Below are 24,992 nucleotides of genomic sequence, written 5' to 3' on the forward strand. Positions count from 1 at the left end.
GAAATACAAGCTATGAGTTTATGAATGATCATAATTTAAACACTGAAACGCATGAAACTAACCTGCAGTAGAGAGAGAAGTTTAAATGCCAAGTCTATTTCCGTTGTGAGATAGTGTTGCTTAGTTTAGCAGATGTTTATTGGTTGTGCATTGGGCTATAAAATGTAAAAATAAAATACAAATAATCATTGTATTAGTATAGCAGTATGCACATTAGTGTTTTAGTATGCACATTAGTGTTTATGGTAAATGGGGCGAAATACACAGGTAATGGGACATTGGAATGGCTGCAGGTGGACTCTGGTGCCATATTTTGCTTGTCTATTCAGTTTGCATTTGAAAGTTGGTATCCCACAATTCCATTGGAGTGGGCAGGGTTACATAATTATGTATTCAAATTTTATGTTAATCAGCGTACAGATTTGTACCTATTTTTCATGGGCCTTGTCCAGATTTTTGATGATTCCAGGTTGAGAGGTATGGTCCCAAGGTCTCTTATCACACTTTCGGTGTTAAGTAGACTACAGCCTATGTGGTAGTTCATGGGTACAGAGTTTTTACCAAAAGGGATGACAATGCACTTTTTGTCATTGAGCTTGAGGCCATGGCTTTGACACCAGGCATCTGTCTCAGTGAGGCCCTTTTGTAGGATGTCCACATCGTTAGGAGTTTTGATTATGGCTCTTAGTTTGCAGACATCTGCGAACTTTGTTAGTCAAAGACATTCTGTGTTAGCCTGTACTTCAGAGACGTAGATACCAAACAGGAGAAGACCTAGGATTGAACCCTGTGGTACTCCACTTGTCACTGGTCTGAAGTTGGATTTAGAGTCTGCTACTTTCACAGTGTGGGTTCTGTCAGTGAGCCAGTTGGCAACCCATCTTGTGACACAGAGATTTATACCTAGTTTAATAAGTTTGTCTATATTTCCAGAGTGGGGGATGGTGCTGAAAGCCATGGCGAGATCTAGATAGGTTGTGTGTACCACCTTACTCTCATCTACGGCTTTGGTGACCGCTTCAAAGAAGTCTATCAGGTTTAAGAGACATGGTCTGCCTTTTACAAACCCGAACTGGGTAAGGTCCAGAGGTTGGAGATTACCAATGTTATTGTTTATAAATTCCATGATGATACACTCCATAGCCTTGCACACCAGTCTTGTCAGGCTAATGGGGCAGTAGTTCCCGGGGTCCATGGTGGCTCCCCCTTTGTTGAGTGGGATAACCGTTACTGTGCGCCATTCAGTGAGCAGAAAGCCTGAGGTGAGGCTATGATTGAACATGGTACTTAGGTGGGGTGCCAGTTTGTTCTGTAGTTCATGTAGAACTCAGCCTGGGATGTTGTCAGGTCCCATGAATGCTGTGTTCTTGGCTTTGGAAAGTGTGTTTTTTACCTGTGCAGCCATGATATCACATACTTTGCATTCTTCCACTATGGAGATGGGCCCTTTATGGGATGAGAGAGGGGTAAAGTTAGCACTGAACCTATCTGCCAGGATGTTGGCAATATCAGTTGGTTCTGTACATTTAGGGCCATTGTGCTGTAAATCAGAACAGATCTGAGTGTTGCCATTGAGATTCTTGACATAGCTATAGAATGCTTTGTGGTTGTCTTTAGAATCAGTGGCAATTTTATTTTCGTAACTAGCCTTGGAGGATTTTATGAGGGATCTCAGCTTCTTACTGAGGCTGACCACAGAGTTCCTCCAATCGTGGGATTTTACTCTTTTTTGCAACAGTTTCTTTCTTCTGTTGTAGAGTTTGTTTATAGCAGGGGACCACCAGACTGGCTTCCTTTTTTTGGAGGATAGCATCTTGGTTCTATTATGGATTGCATGATCCATGCACTCATGTAAGTGCTTATAAAGTGCAACTGTAGAGGATTCAGCAGCCATATCTCTATTGTTTGTCAGCATGGGTGTCGTGAAGTTTGCCACTTCTCTCTTAAGATGTGTGAAGTTGTCTTTGGAGAAATTTTTTACGGTGGTTTCCCCAATTGGGGGGTGGGGTGGGGGTGGGATGTGGATGTCTAGATTGATTTGTTTGTGGTCGGATCTGACCAATGAGGAATTGACCTCTGGTGTGGAACACCAGCTGCCCATGTTGGTAATGACCAGGTCTAGGATATTGCTGCCCCTGGTGGGGGTGTGAATAAGTTGATCCAAGGCATTGGAATTTATGAATTCCAGAAAATGTTGAGCACAAGAGTTGGTACATGAGTAGTTTTCCCAGTTAATGGTGGGGTAGTTGAAATCACCTATTATTAGGGTGTTAGATTGTACCCTAATATTTTCCAGTGTATCAAGAAATGAGGAGTGGGAATCCTGGGGCATGGTGGGGGATTTGTAGCAAGCTACAATTTGCATTACGGTCTTGCCCAGAGTTAGTTGCACTTGGATAATCTCAGATGCATTATGCTGAGCAACTAGCCTGGAGGTGTGGATATCCTTAATGAATATGGACACTCCTCTGCCTTTAGTGCTTCGGTCCAGGTTAGGTGGCCGAAAGGTGTGGTATGAATTATAGCCTGGTAATGCAGGGGTGCTCTCTGGAGCCTTGAACCAGGTCTCTGTCACTGCACAGATGTCGATTTTCTCCATTTTAAGGAGTGCCTTGAGTGAGTGCATTTTGAGGTTTAGACTTCTAGCATTAAGTAGCATTACCCTCAGATTTTGCTTGCTTGTACCTGTTACGGTGGTGAATTTGTCATTTGAATCTTGCCTAAAAAAGGCACTATAGGGTTGTCAAGAGCCTTAGCCAGTATCCAGAATCCCAAGGGCGACAGGTACAGGCCATCTCTGGCAAAGCATCATGGTTTGTCGATCATGTCATCCCAGGCAGACAGATACTGGATCCCCTTAGAATGACACCAAAAGCATAGCTAATTGTTGAAGTCAATCATTTTGTCCTTGTACTGTGGTATAATTTTGGGTGATGGCAGGATGCTACTCAGGGCTAGGGTCATATCTGCCTGGGCTAGAAGATCAGAAAGCTCCTCCATGACTCTTTTCATGTAGTCCAGGGAGGTACGTCTCAGGTCATTTACACCAACATGGACAATGACAGAGTCATATTTGTACTTGCTGTGGAGAGACCTGAGTGCATGCATTATATGCTGGATCCTGGCACCTGACAGGCACCTGACAGTAACTTTCTCCTTGTTTAGCCTGGTGAGTGGAACATCGGTGTGCCTGACTATAGAGTCACCTATGACTAGAGTGTTGGGTACTTTGTTATGCCTTACGGACTGTGGTTGAGTGGTACCCTGAGTATGTGAGCTATGTGTCATTTGGGTTGTGTTGGGGGGTGGAGGTTGCTTGCATTTCTACTTTGGAGGTCCCTGTTGCTTGGGTAGATTTTTTTGAGAGCCTCCGTGAATGTAGGTGTGTGTGTTTTGTGTTTTTATGTGTGTGTTTTGGTGGTGCAGGTTTTGAGGGACTATGTGATGAATGTGGTGTGGTGCTAGTGTTTACCTTCTCTTGACTGTCTAGTCTAATCTTGGGTGAAGAGAGCTTTGCTTCCAGTCTGGTTATATAAATGCATCTCTCACAGGTTGTAGTTTGGGTGGTAAGAGGAGAGGGTTGTCTGTGTACATGAGGCAATTGCTGCATTGCCCTAAGATGCCCAGATTCATCAGGTAGACAGGAGAAAACACCAGGAGCTGAGCCTTAGACATGCCTGGATAGGTGCTTATTTATTAAGTAATAAAAACATTTTTCCTCTAGACAAGTGAGGAAAGTTGAGTGTTGTAGTAATCTGTAGCTTATTTAGTGCTTACAATGAGTTCTGAACAAGTGCTGAGCTCAAAGAAACAGATTTGAGTGCTGAAACTAGAAAACTGGCTATTTCTAAGAAACAAAATTAAGCTAGAAGGCTTACCTCACAGAAAGGCTTGGGGGCTCAGAAGCTTACAAACAGTCCTGGATATAGCAAATCTGTATCTGAACTAGGCAACTTATAGGAAAGGCAGGAAATAAGCTTAGAAAAAAAATTTTTTTTTTTTTTGTAAAGTGGAAAGGGGAAAGGCGGAGCAGAAGCTAACTGGGTTGGCCTTCTCAAATGTTCTCCCTGGAATAGGTAGAATGAGGTAATGACACTAGACAAGGAGGAGTGTCCCAGATCAAATTTACAGTAGCCAAACTAAGCTAACAAAAATCAGAACAAACAAACCTAACCAGATGCTTAACAATTGTAGAACATTCTACTTAATACCTCACACACAGTGAGTAAAATAAAAGTGCTATAAATAACTCAGAAATAAACAAAAAACAGGATACTTAATGTTATATATCACCGATTAGTTAGCCCAGAGCCCTTCCTCCGACTTCCTCCGATTAGCTCAGTGTGAAATGGCAGAAGCACTCACAAGTTAACTTCTTAAGTAAGAAAGTTGAATCCTGAAACAACTTTAAAAAAAGCTTGAAAGAACCAATGAGATGCTTACTCCAAGGCGTAGTCCAGGCAACCCCAGTCAGCCAATGACCACAAACAATTCACTCTCACTGAAATACTATACTGGCATTTTCTATATTTATTTTACAAATAATGAATTAAAATGCAAATTTTCTGAACACAAGAGTGACATCATTCTAATTTAAACAGCCCAGTATCTGAAACATTTTCTAAAAAGGAAATATTTACTTTGAAGTTTTAATCTCATGATTTTCAGACCAAATGCACATTAAAGAGAGAAGTGATCATGTTAAAGAATCCCTAGAAAAGAAAATGTTTTAACATCAGACCTTTAAGTCATAATAAAAGCATATACTATCTGAACAAGTGTCGTATAAGTGACACATTTTTTGTATACACATATTTCTATAGAGGACTTCAACTCATAATTCATCTGCTTGTGATTTCACTCTAAAAATAACATTGTTTTAGTTCTGTTTGTCCCCTTTGAAACCTAAGACTAGGACTTTTAATAGATCCACTCTGAATAATTGTGACTCGTGTGAATTTTCACACTTAAAACACCTAAAACCTCGAGGGATCACTAGTCAAAACAGAGGCACTGTCAAGGTTGCAACACACAAAAAAACAGTTTTTGCAGGGTGTGAAGCCCTGCTAGGGGGACAAGCCTGCATAGCTACAAACAATCAGACAATATATTTATACACCTAAACACACATCATCTCCAAGATTGCTCAAACTTTAACAAGAGGGGGAGAGAGAGAGAGAGAGAGAGAGAATGAGAAAGTTCAATGCCACACTCATGCTTTTACCCTTCTCAGAATATGGCTACCATGCTGGGATACTGTCAATCTCTCATATTCATTATTCTGATCATCAGTCAACTATCTAGCAACAAACAACATGCTCCTCCCCCTTATAATTATGTCATTGTAATAAGGAGGTATATGTTTTACTCTTGAATACTTTTATGGTAAACATTTTTGCTGGATGTTTCACTTCTCTGGGTTGTCTGTATCTTTGTAATTTTCAAAATAACAGGCTAGTTTTTGAATTTGTACTGTGCAGATAATTCAAAATTTGAGTAGCTGTACACAAAAACTGGCTAATTTTCAGAAAAAAGTATTCCTAACTTCATGGGTTATGAAGCGCATATAAAAAATGGCCAATTTATTTACTGTTACCTGTAGCCGTACATTTACAATTTTCAATCACATACATATTTTATTATACATTTTAACAATAATTCTTGACTGGATGGAGGTGATGCTGGGTTTACCCACAGCTGGCATAGTTTGATTGCAGGGGTCAAGCTAGAGTAATTAAACAATTAAGCTAGCCATGGGTAAACCAGCAAACCGGCATTAACCACACAAGTGGATTATTGCTATTATACAATGCCATTGTTAATAAAAATGATATTGCCCACTTCTTTAAATAATGGTGCTGTGTATCTAAACATCATTTGTAATGTTTTCCTCCATCTTACATGGCTGGAAATTGTTTTTTAATGCACTACCAATATATGGGATTTCCTTGCCAATGTTTGTGCATTGCATTATAGTAAAGGCATTTTTTTTTTTTAGGAGTCAGGACTACACAAGCATCATATTGTTCGCACAAGGATGCCCTTGGACTCCAGACATTCCAGTAGAAAATTCTGCTGCTCTTTTTTATATTATGTTCATTTGGGGAGGGTAGATGATTGTCTTTCACTCTGTTCTTAGCTGTATTTATTTTCTTTGCTTATTGGAGAACATGACAGCTGTAACTTTTGTTTTCAATAACTACAGCCAGCTTCACTTATTAATCTGAGCAACGCTAGATTTACATTGGGCATACTGATTGCTCTATCCAATCAGTGTGCACAAATCTGCATATTAATAAGTATTATTGTATAATAATGCTTAAATGTTTTACAAAGTTTACGGTTAGACTACAGATGCAGAATGTTATAGCAATAATTTTTTAGTGTATGTATATTTATCTTCTTTTAACATGATAGGAGAATGTATTTATAACGAAAAACCGGGCGAGGCGGACCTTTTTTTTTAGTATATTGATATATAGATAAGCATGGCACGCTGGCTGGCTGGCCAATCAGCGTGCACGTTTTTAGAGTAGGCATTGTATAATATACATTTATACATCTATTAAGAAGACGCCTTAGTTATTTATTTGAAACATCTCAACCTACAAGTCTATAGAGGTATGTGTTTATTTTCTGACTGCGTCTCACAACATTAGACGTGTGAGTAATTAGAGGCAGAGCCATCCACAGAGGCAGGATAGAACAAAAGAGGAGAGAATAAAGGAAGCTGTATAACTGGATCTCAGGGAATAGAGCAGGCTTTGCCAGACATAGATAAGGAGGGCTGTCTGTTTTAGTGGCAAGTAGGCCTCAAGTTCTGTCTTTTCAATGATGGACAAAGACACATCCCATGTGAGTTAACTTTTTTTAAATCTAGGGATAACATTGTAATAAATGTTTATCAACCTCCTGATCTTAGGTGATCACTTTAGGTACTAAGATAGAATTTTCCTTTGATTATCATGGAAATGTGTAGGCGGAGTCTAATAAGGAACAAATTGGGTAAGGCGGCATTCACAGTGGTAGTTATGTCTTGTAAGAACGCAGTTTACTAGTGTTACAAGGCTTACTGTAAAGAACTCCAAAGTGGTTTGTGAATCTTTTGTATCTCTTCTCCATAAAAATGGCAAGATGGTAGTCTATCTGATTAGCCAAAGTTAGAGGTTTACTGGGAGCTTCCCTCATGAAGTGTAATGTAGAGATCATAAAGCTCAGTTTTTCAATAGCTACTTTATTTTCCTCTCTCATGTGTGAAATAGTAGGTAACTTTCTCGGAAGAATATGGTAGGTTCTGCATCAGACATTAAAGTTCTTTAAAGCCTAGCATGCTGTGTACATTCTGCAGTTACATAACAATTAGCTTTGAGGAGATCTGATATAAATGCGTAGCTGTGACCATTTCCCTCAGATTTTTTTGTCTCATTTTTATACACACAAAAAACATACTGTGGTTACTTATTTTTATTTACATTTTGTTAGCTAGGCTGGTCCTATGCTCATTTAAACAGGTGGACCCAGGGACAGCACATATATCACCAGTGCAGACTCAGATCCCTTTTCTCATTATTCTGATTAAATATCTTTAAAGCTATTTTTGTGGTTTCCATTTATCAGTAGCATAGCAAGGATGGGGCAAAGGGAGCAACTGCTTTGGTTGCCATGTATTAGAGAGTATGATCCAAGATGTTTTTTATCTACCAAAATGCCAGTACAGAAAGGCAGTTTGTCTCTCTCTCTCTCTCTCTCTCTCTCTTTTTTTTTTGCTCTTAACTTGAAGAATAGAACCAGTATCTATGGCTCTGACATTTACTGTAGACCCACACCCAGCATCAAACAATGCTTGTAGTTTCCTTTACTGTGGTATTCCTCAGAAATTGCGTGAACTCTCTATCTATGACTCAGATTACAAGAAATATTTTTCATGTCTTTAAATATAAGTACCACTAGTGAAACTGTTATAAAGATGTAACCGTAGACTTTAGTTTTACATGTAACCTAGAAAATAAGTCCACTTCATAAGTACTAAAGCAGCCCCCCTCTGCAACACACACACACACACACACACACACACACACACACACACACACACACACACACGTGCATAAACACACAGACACACGCACTCAAACAAACACAACTTTAAGTAGCCTATCCCATAGACAAATATAGTGAAATCAGAAGAACAGGTGAACAGAACACTGCCATAGACAAATATCTTGGCGTTCCTCTGAATCCTATGAAAAAGTTTATCTGAAGTACAAAATAAACAAGATGCTTCTTCTTAAATGAATGCATGCCATCACAGATCATTTAGTTGTCAAACTATCATGATGCACTATATTTGGTATAATATTATGTCTTTCATTTTTGGAAACAGAAAAAAGTAAACATTTCTTTTCATTAAGGACATCTTATTCTCACACCAGGACACAAGTGCTCTTCAGCAATTGAATTCTGCTTGCTGAGCACACTCAATGCAACTCTGCAATCTGTGGCTACCAGCCCACCCACACAGTATAAGAAGGAATCAGTACTGCAAAACTAAAAAAGGATATACATTTTGAGCCTCAAGAGCAGGGTCAGTCCACCCAGGCATTCTACTTGTATGTTTTATAAGAGTGAAGCTATAACATTTGCAGTGTTTCTTAATAGTTCTCACTGTGCTAATAAAACTGACTGTTGTAGCCTTGCGCCCCCCCCCCCCAGCTAGTGCAGTAATCCTAACTGTCCAATAGACAGTATACATTTAATTCAGATCTCTGTGATTAAATTAACCATCAAGCAGCCCTCTCAGTGCTTTCTGCCTTAGTTTGTATCACTTGAGCCCCACCTGTTTATTTGCAACTCTATACATTCCCCTTCATACTCCCAACCACTCTCATTCCTGCTAGGCATTATTACATCATTATTGCAACCCTATAATTCCTATCCAGACCTCCACCTAGAACCAACTTAAACTTTATAACCATGACTATCACATAACTAAGTCTAGTCTGTCTTCTCATAATTCTTTATAACTCCACAAGTTATCACTCTAGCAATATCCCTAAACTTAGTAGCACAACACTATATTATGCACTCTCATATACAGACACCACACATTATAATAATATCTGCCCATAGTTATTCAAGAACTACATAACAGACCAGTTCAGAACTATTTATTTATTTATATTTATTGCAGTTTGATTACCGGGGGAAGTCCACTGGGCATGGAGCCCATTTTCAGTGGAGGCCCGGGGAGAAAAGCTCCAACAGTAAACAGAAGTTAAAATTGTTAATACAATTACATACAATTACATAAAAACAATATAAAAGTTACATACATATTCAGAGACAACATCATTGGAAATAGCAGTTATCAGCAGAGAATAAGTCTCAACAGTTTCAAATGCTTATGGAGGAAGATACTGGCTAATGCAAAATAAGATTAGGAGATTAATATTTAATAATGTGAGGTGAGGATTTAGTAGAGGTAAAGTAAGGTAAAGGGGGTTAGCCTGGGGAGAGGTGGCAGGATAAAGTGGGAGGAATGGGCTGAAGAGAGCAATTGCATTTCCTGTTTTGATAGAGATAAGAATGTAGGTGGTTTTTGAAGCTGTTGAGGTTGGTACAGGATCTTAGAGTTGAGGGCAAGGCATTCCATTTTTGGCTATAGTAAAGGATAAGAGTAGTTTACCTGCAGTGCACTTTGGTTTTTGAACGGAGATTAGGTTTTGGTGGGAAGATCTAAGTGGTCTAGGGGGGGGGGGTAAGGTTGTAGAATGTTAGAGAGAGCAGGGCAGTTGGTAGGGTGGAACAGTAATTTGTGGGCAATTGTGATTTGGAGAAAGTCAAGGTGGTTGGGGAGTTCGAGCCAGTTTAGGGAGTGGAGGGAGGAGCAGTGATGTGAGGAGGATTTGGCATTGGTGGCAAATCTGGAAATTTGTTGTAACTAAACACATATGCTCTCAGTCCTGCTCCAAAAAAACACAATACCTTCTCACACTCATCACCAAACTCCAATTCTGTATCACCATTTTAACACCAGGCTCACCATAAGTGGGGACATCCACCCCAACCCAGGCCCAAATCCATCCTGTCCAACACAAACTGCTCCAACACCAATGTCAGAACATAACACCCCCACTATCTTCATCCCTGGCCAAATCAACAACAGCAGCAAAACCAACCATCTTTTAATGCTAAATATTAATATTGGAAGTATCAAAAATAAAATACCTGAACTTCAGGCCATAATAGCACACTACTCCCCAGACATAGTTGCTTTAACAGAAACCTGGCTAAATAAAAACATAGCTAACTCAGACGTTCGCTTTACCGGCTACAATATCATTAGACAAGACAGACCACTTTGTAAAGGGGGTGGAACTGCCTTATTGTATAAGTCCAACTTAACTGTATGTCAATTACCAAACTCCTACCCCTCCCCAAGTAATTGGGACATACTTATCTCACAACTTCAACTTCACCCTAAAAATGTCATCACCACAATTGTGATCTATATTCCACCTGGTAATACACCTGCTAGCCTTGAAGACTTCTTATCCTGATGTTTTTCCACATACTCACAAGAAACCCTTATTCTAGAGGATTTCAACCTAGATTGGTTCATTTGTATATCAGAACCACCAAGTAATCTAATAAATATCAATGGCTACCATCAGCTAGTCCAAATTCCAACTAGATGTGATAAAAAAATCTAAAAGGGAATCTACCCTTGACTGAGTCCTAACTAACAATCCCACATTATACCCCCACACAGGCAGTCTCTCAGACACCTTAAGTGACCACAACATAATGTTCCTTATGCGTAGCAGAACAAGCATATGCAAAACCACTAACTGTAAATCCACTAGAAACACAAAAAAATTCTCTCATGAGGTCCTCAATACTTTAGTCTGTAACTCTGACTGGACCCCCCCCCCCCCCATAAAAAGCCTCCCACTTGACCTTATTGTAGCATATTTCAACAAAACATTTCTACAACACCTAGACACTGTTGCTGCATTGCGCAAAATCAAGGTTAGAACCTCTACAAACCCCTGGCTCAGTAAAGAAACCAAACAAATCCTCAAGTCCAGAGACACTGCCTGGCTTTACTATTAAAAAAAAAACAAAGAAACATAAAGCCCAACTAAGTACCAAGAACTGTGCAACCTTGCAAAAAATGCATTAAGCTTGACAAGAAAATCCTACTACATGACATTACAAACTAAATACCAACACAACCTCCCCCAAATTTTGGAAAAATGTAAACCAGCTACTAAAACCCACCCAAAAGGCTACCCCCATACCAGCCACCCCTGACACTAAAGTTCCCAGCGAAACACAATTCAACTCCCACTTTGTGAACTCAGTTCTATCCTTAGTATCACAGGACAGTTCCTACCTCACTATCCCCCCAACACAAATAACACTAATACAAGCTTTACCCTCAAAACAGTTCCCACTACTTCAATCAAAAGCATGCTCTCCAAACAAAAAAACTCATCAACGGCAGCCGACCTACTCCCCAGCTATTTCTTGAAACTCACAGCAGATGCTATTGCTATCCTAATCTTCAATCTCATAAACAGATCAATTGTTGAAAACTATGTGCCCAAACTCTGGAAAATATCCTATGTTACACCCATACATAAAGGTGAGACCTTCACTGAACTTAATAACTACAGACCCATTGCTTTACTCTCCCCCTGGCCAAAATCCTAGAAAAATGCATCCATACCCAGGTGCTAAAATATCTCCTAGACAGCAACATCCTGTCAATTATACAGCATGGTTTCAGACCTGCCCATAGTACCACTACAGCTCTCCTCTGCTTCACAGATACAGTAAACTATCTCAAAAACGAAGGCCTGCAGGTGTCAACTCTTTTTTTTATATGTTCAAAGCATTTGACACAGTCTCGCACCACATCCTGCTAAACAAACTAAACCAATATCACCTATCAAATTCCACTCTTACCTGGTTCCAGAGCTACTTAACTGACAGGTACCAAGCTGTGAAATGGGAAAATTCTCTCTCATCTCAGCTGCCCATAACTATAGGAGTCCCACATGGGTTCTATCGTAGGACCACTACTATTTGAGACAGGTCCACTGGCTTGAACTGCCCAACCTCCAAACCTACAATCAGCTCTGCCTCTTTCATTCTATCTATTACCTCCCCAATAAGTGTCCTGCCCTCAAAAACCTAGTACAACATCACTCAGCTAAAAGGCCTCAGATCATCAAGCAAACTACTACTAGAAGTCACCAACAGCAACAATATTTATTTATTTATTTCAGTTTGATTACCGGGGAAGTCCACTGGGCCAAGAAGTGCCCATTTTCAGTGGAGGTCCAGGGAGAAAAGCTCCAAGAACAGTATAATACAATATAAGTTACACAATGCAAATAAAGGTTACAAAGTAAAAATACATACAATATAGTTTGTAAAAACAAGTAGGGTTAATACATTTGAAAGTTGCAGAGAACTTGATGGCAGATTTGTTTTTTTTTTTGAATCAATATTTATATGCTTACAGTCACTTAAAGTCTGTTAGTTGTAGGTATTTTGAGAAATTAGAATAAGTATGAGAGTATAGTGGAGTAGGAGTAGGGGTGCTTAGTTAGGAGTCCCTAGAATTTAAGTGGGGTGAAAGCAGGTGCATTTCCATTTGGAGGATAGGTGAAGAAAAAGTTGAGTTTTGAAGGATTCAGTGTTGGGTATAGTCCTAAGTGAAGTAGGCAGAGAGTTCCATTTTTTACCTAGTGAGAAGGAGAGTAAAAGCTGGCCAGCTGGTCGTTTCGGTTTACTAATGGAGATTAGGTTTTGGTTTTCGGATCTCGGTGATCTATTAGGGATGTATGGAGGAAGGATGTCCTTTAAGGCTGGGCATTTATTAGGGGAGAATGTTAGTTTGTGAGCAGTGGTTAGTTGTAGATAGTCTAGGTGATTAGGGAGTTCTAGCCAGTTCAGAGAATGAAGTCTGTGGCAGTGGTGAGTTGATGTTTTGGATTTGGTGGCAAATTTAGAGATCTTATTATAGCAAGCTTCGATCTTAGAGGTGTTGGTAGCAGACAAGTTGGTTAGGAGAGGGGCTCCATATAGAAGGAAAGATAGGAGGAAGGATGTTGCCAGGGTATGCCTAGTGGAGTTTGAAAGGAAGTGATTGTTCCTATATAGCATACCTAGCTTTTGGTGGGTTTTCTTAATGTTATGTTGTATGTGAAGATCAAATTTGAGGTGTTCGTCTATGGTGATGCCAAGGAGTTTTGCATAGGGGACCACTTCAATGGCAGTGTTAGTTTGACAAAGAACATTGAAAGTGTTTTTGTCCAGAGAGGAAACTTTGGAGGGGAGAAAAATTAGTATTTTGGATTTATTGGAGTTAAGAGAAAGGTGGTTTTGGTGCATCCAGTTCTCTGTGGTGGTAAAGGCTAATTGGGTTTTGGTCTAGAGTTCAGGAAGGTTTGGGGCAGAGTAGACCAAGGTAGAGTCATCTGCATATTGGATGACTGTGGTGTCAGGAATAAAGGTGTGAAGTTTGTTTATGAAGATGTTGAAAAGCATGGGTCCAAGGATGGATCCCTGAGGAACACCAGTAGATGTAGGCAAAAAGGAAGAGAATGAGTTCTTCCATTTGACTGCTTGAGATCTGTCAGATAGGTAACTGGAGAACCAGGAAAGAGTGTTTGGGGAGAGTTTGAGATTAGCCAGATGATGAAGAAGGTGTGTGTGGGAGATGGTGTCAAAAGCTTTTGAAAGGTCTAGCAATATTGTGGATACAATGAGTCCAGAGTCTCGAGCTTGATTGATAGTTTCTAAGAAGGATAGTAATGCAGTTATGGTACTGTGGCCGGGACAGAAGCCATGCTGTGTGGGTGTAAGGAGGTGATTATGAATGAGATAGGGTAAGAATTGGTGGTGGACACATTTTTCTAGAATTTTAGATATTGGAGAGAGTAGGGCGATAGGGCGGAAGTTAGAAATAGAGGTGTTTTTGCCTCCTTTGTGAAGAGGTAGGATGTAGGCTGAACACCAAAGTTTGGGTACGTATGGCTCAGTTAAGGATCTATTAATCAGAATACTAATTGGAAGGGCGATACCTTCAGCTGCATGTTTGAGGAAGGAAGGGGGAATGTTGTCAGGGGCGTTAGAACCTGGCTTTAGCTTGGAGAGAAGCTTTTTTATAAAAGATGTGGATACAGGTTTGAGATGGAAATTGGGGGGATTATTGTTTGGGTTGTTGGGTGGAGAGGAAAGGGAGTTAGGTGGGTTGTTATTAGGAAATGTTATGGTTAGTTTGGCTATGGATTCAATGAAGAAGGTATTGAAGTGGGAGCTAAGTTCATTGTCGGATAGATTAGGGTTGGGGCAGGGGTTGTTTTGAGATCCGGGATGAAGAAGGGAATTGACTGATTTCCAAAATTGTTTAGGGTTTTTATTGTTATTGGACTGAAGTTTAATATAGTAGTTTTTTTTTTTGTCTTTGGTAATGAGTTTCTTCCAATAGCTTTGGAGACACACTATATAGCAGTTCAGTGTCTAAAAAATGGAACTTTCTCCCCACTAGCATTCAAAACACATTGTCCAAAGCCTCCTTTATAAACCTCATTAGGCATCATCTCAAGCAAAGTTGCCAGTGCCATTATTGCTCCCCAGGCTAGTGAAAACAGATAAGGTACATATACTAAACCTAGAGTACGTGATAATAGTTTTCACTCTTACTCACAAACACTGGCTAATGTACAACTGTACCTGTGTACTATGTATGCATTCTACCTATTTTCAAATTTAATCTGTACGCCGCAAATCTATTAATTACCTTTATTTTTAAATTAATATTTTCTTGTTTGTTCTTTCCACTGTAACTGTTGATGTGCTGCATACCACTGTAAAAACATGTCTATTGTAATTTGTCTGTATACTGATCATGCCTAAATATCTAAATGTATCTGCAATTTTTCCATGTGGAGCTTTTCTCCCTGGGCCTCTGCTGAAAAAGGGCCTTATCAGCTCAGTCAGACACCACCGGTTAACAAACGTAAAATAAAATAAAAATAAATAAATAAATTTATGCTCCTCAACTGAATAGTGCATCCTGTTTCACTCCTGACTGATGCTATAAGGAAATCTTCTTACTAAAAGACTGAAAAGAAGCTCTGCACAACAGCTCATTGAAATGAAAGCAAGATAGAACAAGAACGTAACTCCCCAAAGTCGGTGCTTAGCTTCTCTCTACAATGCCTAAATGCCTAGTGACCTATCTGAAGTCTGATTGCCAAGCACAACTTTCAACCTTTACCACAAAAAGCACCAGAGCTGAGCTGTGCGACACAAGTATGGGCAGCGAGGTTTGCAAAAGCTTAGAGAAAAAACATACAAGTGTGTGGTAGCTGCACAGAGATCCTACATAATAGGTACACTGTCTACTGCCATGGTGAAAGTGGCTACATTGTAAAGCATTGCTTACAGTGCATCACATCACAGTTCTAATAAGACCCTGCCAACAAATCCTGACCTGTTGAAGCTTATCCTTTTTTAGAGTTCCTTTCACAGTGGGAGGATCACATTCCTCTTTTAGCTTTGAATTTATGTTCTTTTTTTTCTTCACTTCTAGGTTTCGGGCAGATGATGTATACACATCTGCACTGCTGTCTACCAGCATGGGTTATTATTAACAGTGTGGCTATTTGGGACTGTCTCTAGAAAAGATCAATAAAATGTTTCTTGTCTGCCATGGTCACAGTTCTCCCCCTAGTGATATGCCCAGTACTGACTCCTTGCTTAGAAATGTATGTTTGTACATGTGGAGAATGCTGCTTTGAGAGTTCCTTACACCAAGTGTACTCATTATGCACATCAGAGTTTGGATTCAAACAATCACTTCAAGATAAGCATGCAAAAGCAGTCATACATTTCAGAAACAAGTTTTTGTCTTTTTCTTGTTACTATTGTGTGCACTTTCTCTTAGTTCTAGACTCCCCCACATTGACTGCTATTTTCTAAGCTGATGTGATTTTTACAGCTACATTCACCCTAGTGCGATGATTGCACAGTGAGCCCTGCTGTGATGCTGGAATTTAATCCAATAAATAAAGTAATGCATATTTACTTGTGTTCTGCTTTTGATTGCATATTTAAACTAGGAAAGAGACCACAGCTGTGTCTCTTGTGAGTAACACAGAAATGAAGTTTTTCGCACTCTCCTACCTCGGTGCTGGTGTGTTTTTAAATTCAACTGTCTTTCTAGTTACCTGTCCCTTATTTTAATTTGTCCATATATCTCCTTCCCTCCCTTTAATTGGCTATTTTGAGTAAGCACAAAATTATAATTTTATTAAATCACTCGCCTTCAACTATTTCAGTTTATTGGCCACCCTCCTGTATTCCATTGGACTAGAATACAAAGTGCTCATCCCCCTCCAATCTGTTTTGCTCTTTTAAAATTAGTGGCTCTCCACTTAGATAGTTAAGCTTAAGTCACCCCTTCTTTCATGTATAACTGCTTAATTGACACTGCAGCACTTAGGATATTAACCCTTTTTTTCATCTTAGCTTTAAAATCTGCAGTATCTACTCCAAGACCACCAAATTGGAGAGCCCACCTTCTGCCTCTCAGTAGTCATCTTGGGATTAGTGCTTCTGTTTACTCCTGGTGAGAGAAGGAACACAGGGACATTATTTCCTTGAGACTGCTGATCACTGGAAAGCTTAATAAATGCTTCATTGGTACCAGTTTGGAATTTGTGCTTATATTCTGCTCCTGGTGACAGAAGCAGCAGAGTGCATTGTTTCCTGACTCTTTCTGGTTGGACAGTGAGGGTCTGTGCTTAACATTCCTGAGTTGTCTGGTTGCTATTCAAGGCACCTATCAAGAAAAGGCTACAACAAACCTACAGACCCTTGCATCATCTGGGACAAGACTGGATCACTAAATAGGCTGTGGCCTGCTTCACATCTTTGGATTGGTGCTGATGTTTTGCTTCTGGTGAGAGAAGATGTTTTTGTATCCCAGCAGAGTGAAGCTGTGGTGAGACCAACAATAATAGTAGCCAGGCAGTAGCCATTCAGGTGACTCCCCTTTTTTCATCATTCGTGACAAGCTAATTCTTTCTTTTCAGTAAGTACTGCTTGATTTGCTTCTAACTTTAGAATATCTGCCTAAATACTTCATCCATAAATCACCAGGGTCTACTTATTAGTTTCCCCTCAAGTGTTTGCCAGTGTCCTGTGTAGACACAGACACCTTGAGTTGACATTTTTCTTGTAAAAGCACCACTGAAATTTCACCAATACCTAGTTGCACACAAGACAACTAGTTTGCAGTGACAACACTCTCCCCAGAGTTTCAAACAGGTTCTCACTCCAACTGTCTAATAAAAAAAGGGGCATGTTGCCACAAATATGAACTTTCCCACTATCTCTGTTACCAGCTTGATGGATGTGAGCATCCTGAGGCAATGCAGAAAATGCCTCATGTTTACTGACAACCAGTTAATTCTCACACAAACTGATACAGTATGCGAGAGATGTATTTACACAATGTCACTGGAGACAAAGCTCTAACATAAAAGCACTCCTAATGTCAATAGGTTTGTCAGTACACACTGTGCACCCATCACACACAATTCAAAGCAGACACGTAAAACCCACATATGCTGAAGTACTTAAATGTAACCTTCCTGAACCCCAAAGACCTCCTAGATTAAGTACACTTAAATACCCTCAGCAGCTCCAAATGCACTCTTTCAAAAGAATACCCACATCAAGGCATACAGCCACATCTCATGGAGCCTCTACTTCTAAACACATAAGGCAATCCACCACACAGTCCAACATTCTGGTCATTGGAGACTCCATTGTGAGACTCACTGATGTCCCACTCACCTGGCTGAGTAAGGAGAAAGTCACAGTCAGTTGTTTTTCAGGGCAAGGATTTGCCACATTAAGCCTGCACTCACGACACTGGACTACAAGTACCAGTATGCATCAGTCATAGTCCACGTAAGTGTAAATGAACTGAGACGTACCTCCCTAGACTATATGAAGAGAGACATCATGGAGCTTTTGGAGTATGTGTTGGCTGGTATGAGCCTAGCACTGAGTAGCATTTTATCTTCTCCAAGGATGATGCCACAATATGAACCAAAGATGGCTGACCGTAATAATTGTCTTAGTCTCTGGTGTCATTCTAAAGGGGGGCAGTATTTGTCATCATAGAAGGAAATGGTCAACAGACCATGATGCATTGCCAGGGATGGTCTGCAAGTCTTCCTGTTAGGCTTTCAAATATTACCTAAAACATCTTCCTCCATAGTTCCTTTTTTAGGCAATGTCAAACAAAAGTGCTTCTGACATAAATCAAAACCAAGAAAATCTAAAGGTGTTACTGCTCAATGCCAGGATTCTAAACAAAACTCTACTTCCTAGAAGCTCTCCTCACCCTAGAGAATGCTGTCTGTGCGGTCACTGAGACATGGTTTAAAGCCACAGAGAGCACACTGACAATGCAAAGTTATAATGGGTTCCACACATTTAGACCAACTACTACATAGACAGGGATTAAAGGTGGAGGTGTTTCAATTTACATCAAAAATAGTTATACCTCAAGTTTGGTCAAACAGGACAATGTACTTGAGCTTCTGGACTTTCAGATCACCATAGACAGAATCAAGTACCACTTCCTTGCAAGCTATCGGTCACCCTGTATGACCCAGGAAACTCATACCATGTATTTAAACTTATTGGAAACAATCACCATTCAACCCAGTACCATATTCATGGGCTTATTTAATTACCACACTATTAACTGTGAATCCTATACGGCACCAAACGTACTGGCACAAAGATTTATGGATATTGAAAACACAAACTCCCTGGACCAGATTGTCAATACACCAACCAGTCATGCAGCCAGACTGGATCTGCTCCTCACTAATATGAGGAGTGCTGCACACGGTTTACCTTCATGTGTGCGTATTGCACAATGGCGAACAGCAATTGTCCGAAAGGTTCGAATGTGCAATGAACGAATGCACAGTGACATTCGCTCATTGCACATTCAACATTCTGGGGCGGATTGCACTATAGTGGGGATCGGAAAATGGTCCCTTTCCTCACTGTAGTGTGATCTTGGAGTTAGAATATTAAAGTAGGGGGGTCGGGGGGCACAGCCCCCCACATGGGGGTGCAGGAGGGCTTGCCCCCTGCTTTACACTTAATTAGAATTTTCTTTCGATATTTATGTTCAAAAATCAGCAAATCTGCTTTTCGATTTGCTGATTTTCTACTATATTATATTGTCACTGTTTTGACTCATATGAGCAATCAGACCACTGTGATTCGGTTATGTAAAGGTAAACCACTGCACACCCCCTAGTGTAATGTCTTCTCTGGTAAGGTTAGACCTCAAAATGGTCTCCCTTGAAGTAAAACTAAAACCTGGAACCCTAACTAACCTTGGAATATTCAGAAAGTACTCTAAGGCTAACTTCCTACTATTAAATGATAACCTGGCAAAACTTCAACCTCCCATAAAGCCTGAGAACAGTGCTGCCTATGCAGAACTGTTCGCGGAAACCCTATACAAGTATGTTAATAGCTGCATAGAGGCAGTTGTACCCACCAGGAAGATGCAAATAACTAACTCAAAAAACAAGCCACCCTGGTGGAATCAAAACATCAATAAGGTGTATAACAGAAGGAAGAAACTCATGGCAAAAATTAAGAGATGCAGCTCCCAGCAGGATAAAAGCGCTCACATTAAACTAAACAAACAGCTCAGGGGACAGATAGTCTACCAAAGCCAAATCTGAGGTAAACTTGGCCTCCCAGGCAAGGACAACCGCAAAGCATTCTTTAGCTATGTTCACAACCTCAAAGACAGTACACAATTGTGTGCAGAACTCGTTGTAAATGGTGCCACCTATACTAAGCCAGAAGATATAGCAACCCTACTGGCAGACAAATTCATGTCCAACTTTACCCCTTTCTTCCCCTCAACCTTCCCTCAGGAAATACTACCAAATATAACTCTCCCTGGTATTATTAAGGAACAGGTCCTTAATGCTCTCTCTCATCACTGGGCCCAGGCAATATCCCGGGATGCCTTTTTTTTAATTTCTCCACGTCTTTTGGGTTTCTAATACTATGATGGAAATGGACTCCATTTCTAAGTCAAAGTATGATTCAAGTTCATGAAATTAACATTGTTTCAATCTCTGATGTTAATCAGAGGTGTTGGAGACATAGGTTTAAGAGGGCCTCAGGGCCCATGATCCTGTGACCTATCAGGCCCACTGGAATTGCTATTTAACTATAGTCTCCAAACGGGCTTCACGCCTCATGAATGGAGAATAACAACAGTCATCCCTCTGCACTGAGTTGGGCCATCGACAGACCCATATGTCTCATGAGTCTCATATGCAGAGGCATGGAAAGAATTATAATGGAAATGATCAATAATGATATAGCTAAACTCCAGAAACTGGTGTTATCAAGAGCAGGTCATGCTTGCTCAATCTGGTGGACTTCTTTTAGAAGATCACCAAAGCAATGGATGAGGACAAAATGGTTCACACTGTCTACCTTGACCTGGCCAAGGCATTTGACACAATACCCCACTCAGGCATTGTTGAAAAACTTAAGAGGTTAGGTACAAACTTGTATGTCACACAGTGATATGCCAGCCAGCTCCCAGACAGGACCCAGGAAGTTAGAATTAGGGAGTCCACCTCTACAAATAGGTCAGTCACAAGCAGAGTCCCTCAAGGACTGGTCCTGGGACTGCTCCATTTTGGTATTCCCTTCTCTGAAGTCAAGTCCAGTGTCAGTGGTCTCTGGCTGACTAACTATGCAGATGACTGCAAATTAGGAGATGTAATTGAATCGCCCACTGACAAAAATGTTCTCCAGGAAGGGCTGACACAGACAAACAACTGGTGTCAGAGCCATGGATTAAAACTAAATGCCAAAAAATGCGTAATAGTATCCTTTGGGAAGTCATCCCACCCCTTGTGACTATCATATTGACAACACACTCCTAACAGTTGACCCAGTAGTCAGGGACTTGGAGAAACACATAGACAGTAACTTAGCCTTTGACCATCATATGTCTGCAGTAGAGAGAAAATCATTGTACGTTGTGCAACTTATAAACAAAGGTAAGGCATCTAGGTCCAAGGAAGTTTTTGTTCCACTGTATTTGGCATTCATCAGACCTATCATTGAGTATAATACCCTCATTGGTATGTACCTAACCAGACATGTCCAACATTTGGAACATCCACAGAGGTTCCTCACTAAAAGAATACAGGGTCTAAGTAACTTGTCCTATGCAGACCACCTCAAGGCCATATCCCTGCATTCTGTTGCCTGCAGGCAGTTCAGGAGAGATCTATGTCTGGCTTACAAGGAATTGTCAGACCACACTATGATAGATCTCCTGCATATCTGCAAAACAAACAGCACCAGAATTACCCATTATAAAGACTTAAACTTTGACTGTGATAGAAATGCGACCTGCTGGAGAGATAGGCATGTACCCCAGAGACTACCCATTCTCTGGAACGGGCTCCCCATCCATGTGAAGCAGAGTTCCTCCGTAACCCAATTCAAGTGAAACTTGGACAATTGGATGGGGAACAGAAAATTCATCCCTGGTTTGGCACCTATGTCTCTAATGGACACTGAAAGCCTGTAAACTGTTCATCTCCCAGGCCCCTGCTTGTAAATATTTCATCTTCCAGGACCATGCTTACACTTGTCAAGGGTACCAGAACTTGTCAGAGATTTGGGATGCATAGATAGGCCTAAAAAGGCCATTGTGGTTGTTAGCCTAGTAAACACCTATTACCTGTGAGGGGAATCCCTCATGTCACTTTGGCAACTGGAAATCTTAAGGGCTGTGGTGTGAGGGATGCAGTTTATCAGCAGTGCTGTGCTCTGCCACTGTATAAACTGTCTTGGTGAACACATATTACTATCAGACACATCTCCAGCATTGTATGCAGCCAGGGGGGGGGGGCAGAGAGTGTGATAGTGGCTGCCTGGGTGAGTCATTACTAACATGATAACACAAGTGTTTAATATGCCTAAAGAACAATGCCAAATAAGGATAAGAAAGGGATGAAAAGGGGCTCTGCTGATAAAAAAAAAACATTAAATCAAGTTCTTATAGGCAGAGAATAGTGTGCTACTCCATGCTTACCATCTGCATGATCAATGGCTATTTCGAAAGGCTGTTGCCATCCATCTCTACTAAAACCATGTCTTAAAAGATCTTGTGGCTGACATCAGTGCTGTAAGTGGTAAAGACCATAGTAATGGAATGGTCGACATTAGGACCAACAATATTACATGTGCTGTGGAAAAAAGACCTGTCAAACTGTCAATGGAATGTAGATCAAGGAATGGTGGATCACTGGCCAATCCACTTCTGATACAGACAGCGAAGTTTCTGGCCTCTTTCTGAGGCAGTAACACTTGTCCCACAGTGTGGTTCTGGACACTGGGACACAGCTTTTTTGTGTACCAAGAATATTCATTGGAGATGCCCCAGGCATGTGGCAGCATTCCTTTATAAGAGTATACTTAATTTTCCTTGGTCCTGTACTCTCTGAGAAATGTAATAAACCTTGCTGGGGATCAAGCAGCACAATCACATGTGTGAGGGACAGAACTTACGTGTTTTTTTTTTTTTTGCAAGCTACTACTACTACTACTACTGCTACTGCTACTACTACTACTACTACTACTACTACTACTACTACTACTGCTACTACTACTACTACTACTGCTACTACTACTACTACTACTACTGCTACTGCTACTACTACTACTACTACTACTACTACTACTGCTACTACTACTACTGCTACTGCTACCACTACCACTGCACTGCTACCACTACTACTACCACTGCACCACTACACCACTGCTACTGCTGCCACCACTACCACCACCACCACTACCACCACTACCACTACTACCACTACCACCACCACCACTGCCACTGCTACCACCACCACCACTACCACCACTGCCACCACTGCCACCACCACCACCACCACCACTGCCACCACCACCACTACCACCGCCACTACCACCACCACCACCACCACCACCACCACTGCCACCACCACCACCACCACCACCACCACCACCACCACTGCCACCACCACCACCACCACCACCACCACCACCACCACCACTGCCACCACACCACCACCACCACCACCACTACCACCACCACCACCACTGCCACCACCACCACTGCCACCACCACCACCACCACCACTGCCGCCACCACCACCACCACCACCACCACCACCACCGCCACCACCACCACCACCACCACCACCGCCACCACCACCACCACCACTGCCACCACCACCACCACCACTGCCACCACTACCACCTACCACCACCACCACCACCACTGCCACCACTACCACCACCACCACCACTACCACCACCACTACCACCACCACCACCACTGCCACTGCCACTACCACCACTACTACCACCACTACTACCACGGCCACCACCACCACTACTGCTACCACTGCCACTACTACTACCACCACTGCCACCACTACTACTACAACTACTACTACTGATACTACTGCTACTACTGCTACTACCACTACTGCTACTACTGCTACTACTACTATTACTACATCTGCATGAGAAGCATGATTCTGGTACTGGTTTATAATTACACAGGGTATTGTACTTTGCACATTCACAGGTGGTTCTCAGTCTAGCACCAGGAGTAGGAAACTGCTACTGCCTATATTGAAAGCTCTACAACCATTATGATGTGGAAAATTTGCATTGGACACAGGGAATGTGACTACCAGATCCTTCTACAGGCCTCAAACACAGTCTCTGTCCCTGCAGATACCCAGGAGACACACCTTGATAGGGAGGACAGGTTAATGGGGACACTCACAGACAGAGAAATGTGATGCCCCCTACAGGACAATTGTTGGAATCTGCCACAAGCCCCATTGGGTAAGGGGTACATGCAGAGGGTTGCATACTGCTGCTCACTGGAGATTATTATCTTACCACTGAAACTGTGTGAATGTCTGTGAGCTACTGGATGTGCATGGCTATCAGGGGGTAACCAGCTAGTACCATCACAACTATTTCAGAGTTAGTATGGCTAATGAAGTATGAGTAGGTACCATGGAATATTTATGTTCACTGACTACCACCAACTCAAGCAGATGGAACCTCAGTTTAACATCTTGTCTGAAGGACAGCATACTCAGGAATGCAGCAACCCCCTTATGCTGCACAGCAGTCTCAGCAATCCATCCATTTGATGTAGGAAAAGAAGCCACAACCTTTTGTAGCAAAGCTGAATCTGCTACCTTTTGTGCCATTGACGCTATATTAACCCATCAACAAATATTCTTAGGATAAGAAGTGTTATGCATTTCACAAATATATACTCCCCTCCAAAAAATGACAGCGCAGCAAGTGCTTTCCAAGTGGAAACAACAGCTAACTCTCAGAACCAGCCACCCAGATTTCTTTTATAATAATCCACTACTGCTGTTAGTGAATACTATAATTTCTTTCCACACAGAGGCATGAAAAAATAACTGAGAAAACTGAAAGTTATGTAAACAATTTAAATTTAAGAAATAATAAAAATACAGCTCTGAAAATTATGATTGAAGTAGTTTAAAGTAGACTGACTCAAATGTCATTTGGCAGCTTAAAACCAAATCACATTATTAATTTCAGAAATAAAACTGTTAAAGAAGCATTTTTATACTGTATAAAGTCCTCATAATTTGTTTGTTTCTTTCGGCTTTTCCCGGTTAGGGGTCGCCACAGCGGAACTCCGGTCTGCTAATGATTGGTAGTGGATTTTTACATACCGGGTTACCAGCCCTGACACACAACCTTCAATGAAGGCACGCTCCATTCACGTATGCCTCCACACAGAAGACGCTCTAGCTGAGAATCGAATGGGACAACGT

General features: G+C 41.1%; 1 protein-coding gene across 1 annotated transcript in view; it reads left to right on the top strand.

The window, feature by feature from the left end:
* SLC24A2 (solute carrier family 24 member 2) overlaps nt 1–24,992 on the top strand; it is a 2,356,155-nt gene that overhangs the window by 1,682,388 nt on the left and 648,775 nt on the right. The gene's annotated exons all lie outside the window — the stretch shown is intronic.

This window comes from Protopterus annectens, chromosome 2.part0, assembly GCF_019279795.1.
Source record: "Protopterus annectens isolate FY-2018-M chromosome 2.part0, PAN1.0, whole genome shotgun sequence".
NCBI classification, from domain to species: Eukaryota; Metazoa; Chordata; order Ceratodontiformes; family Protopteridae; genus Protopterus; species Protopterus annectens.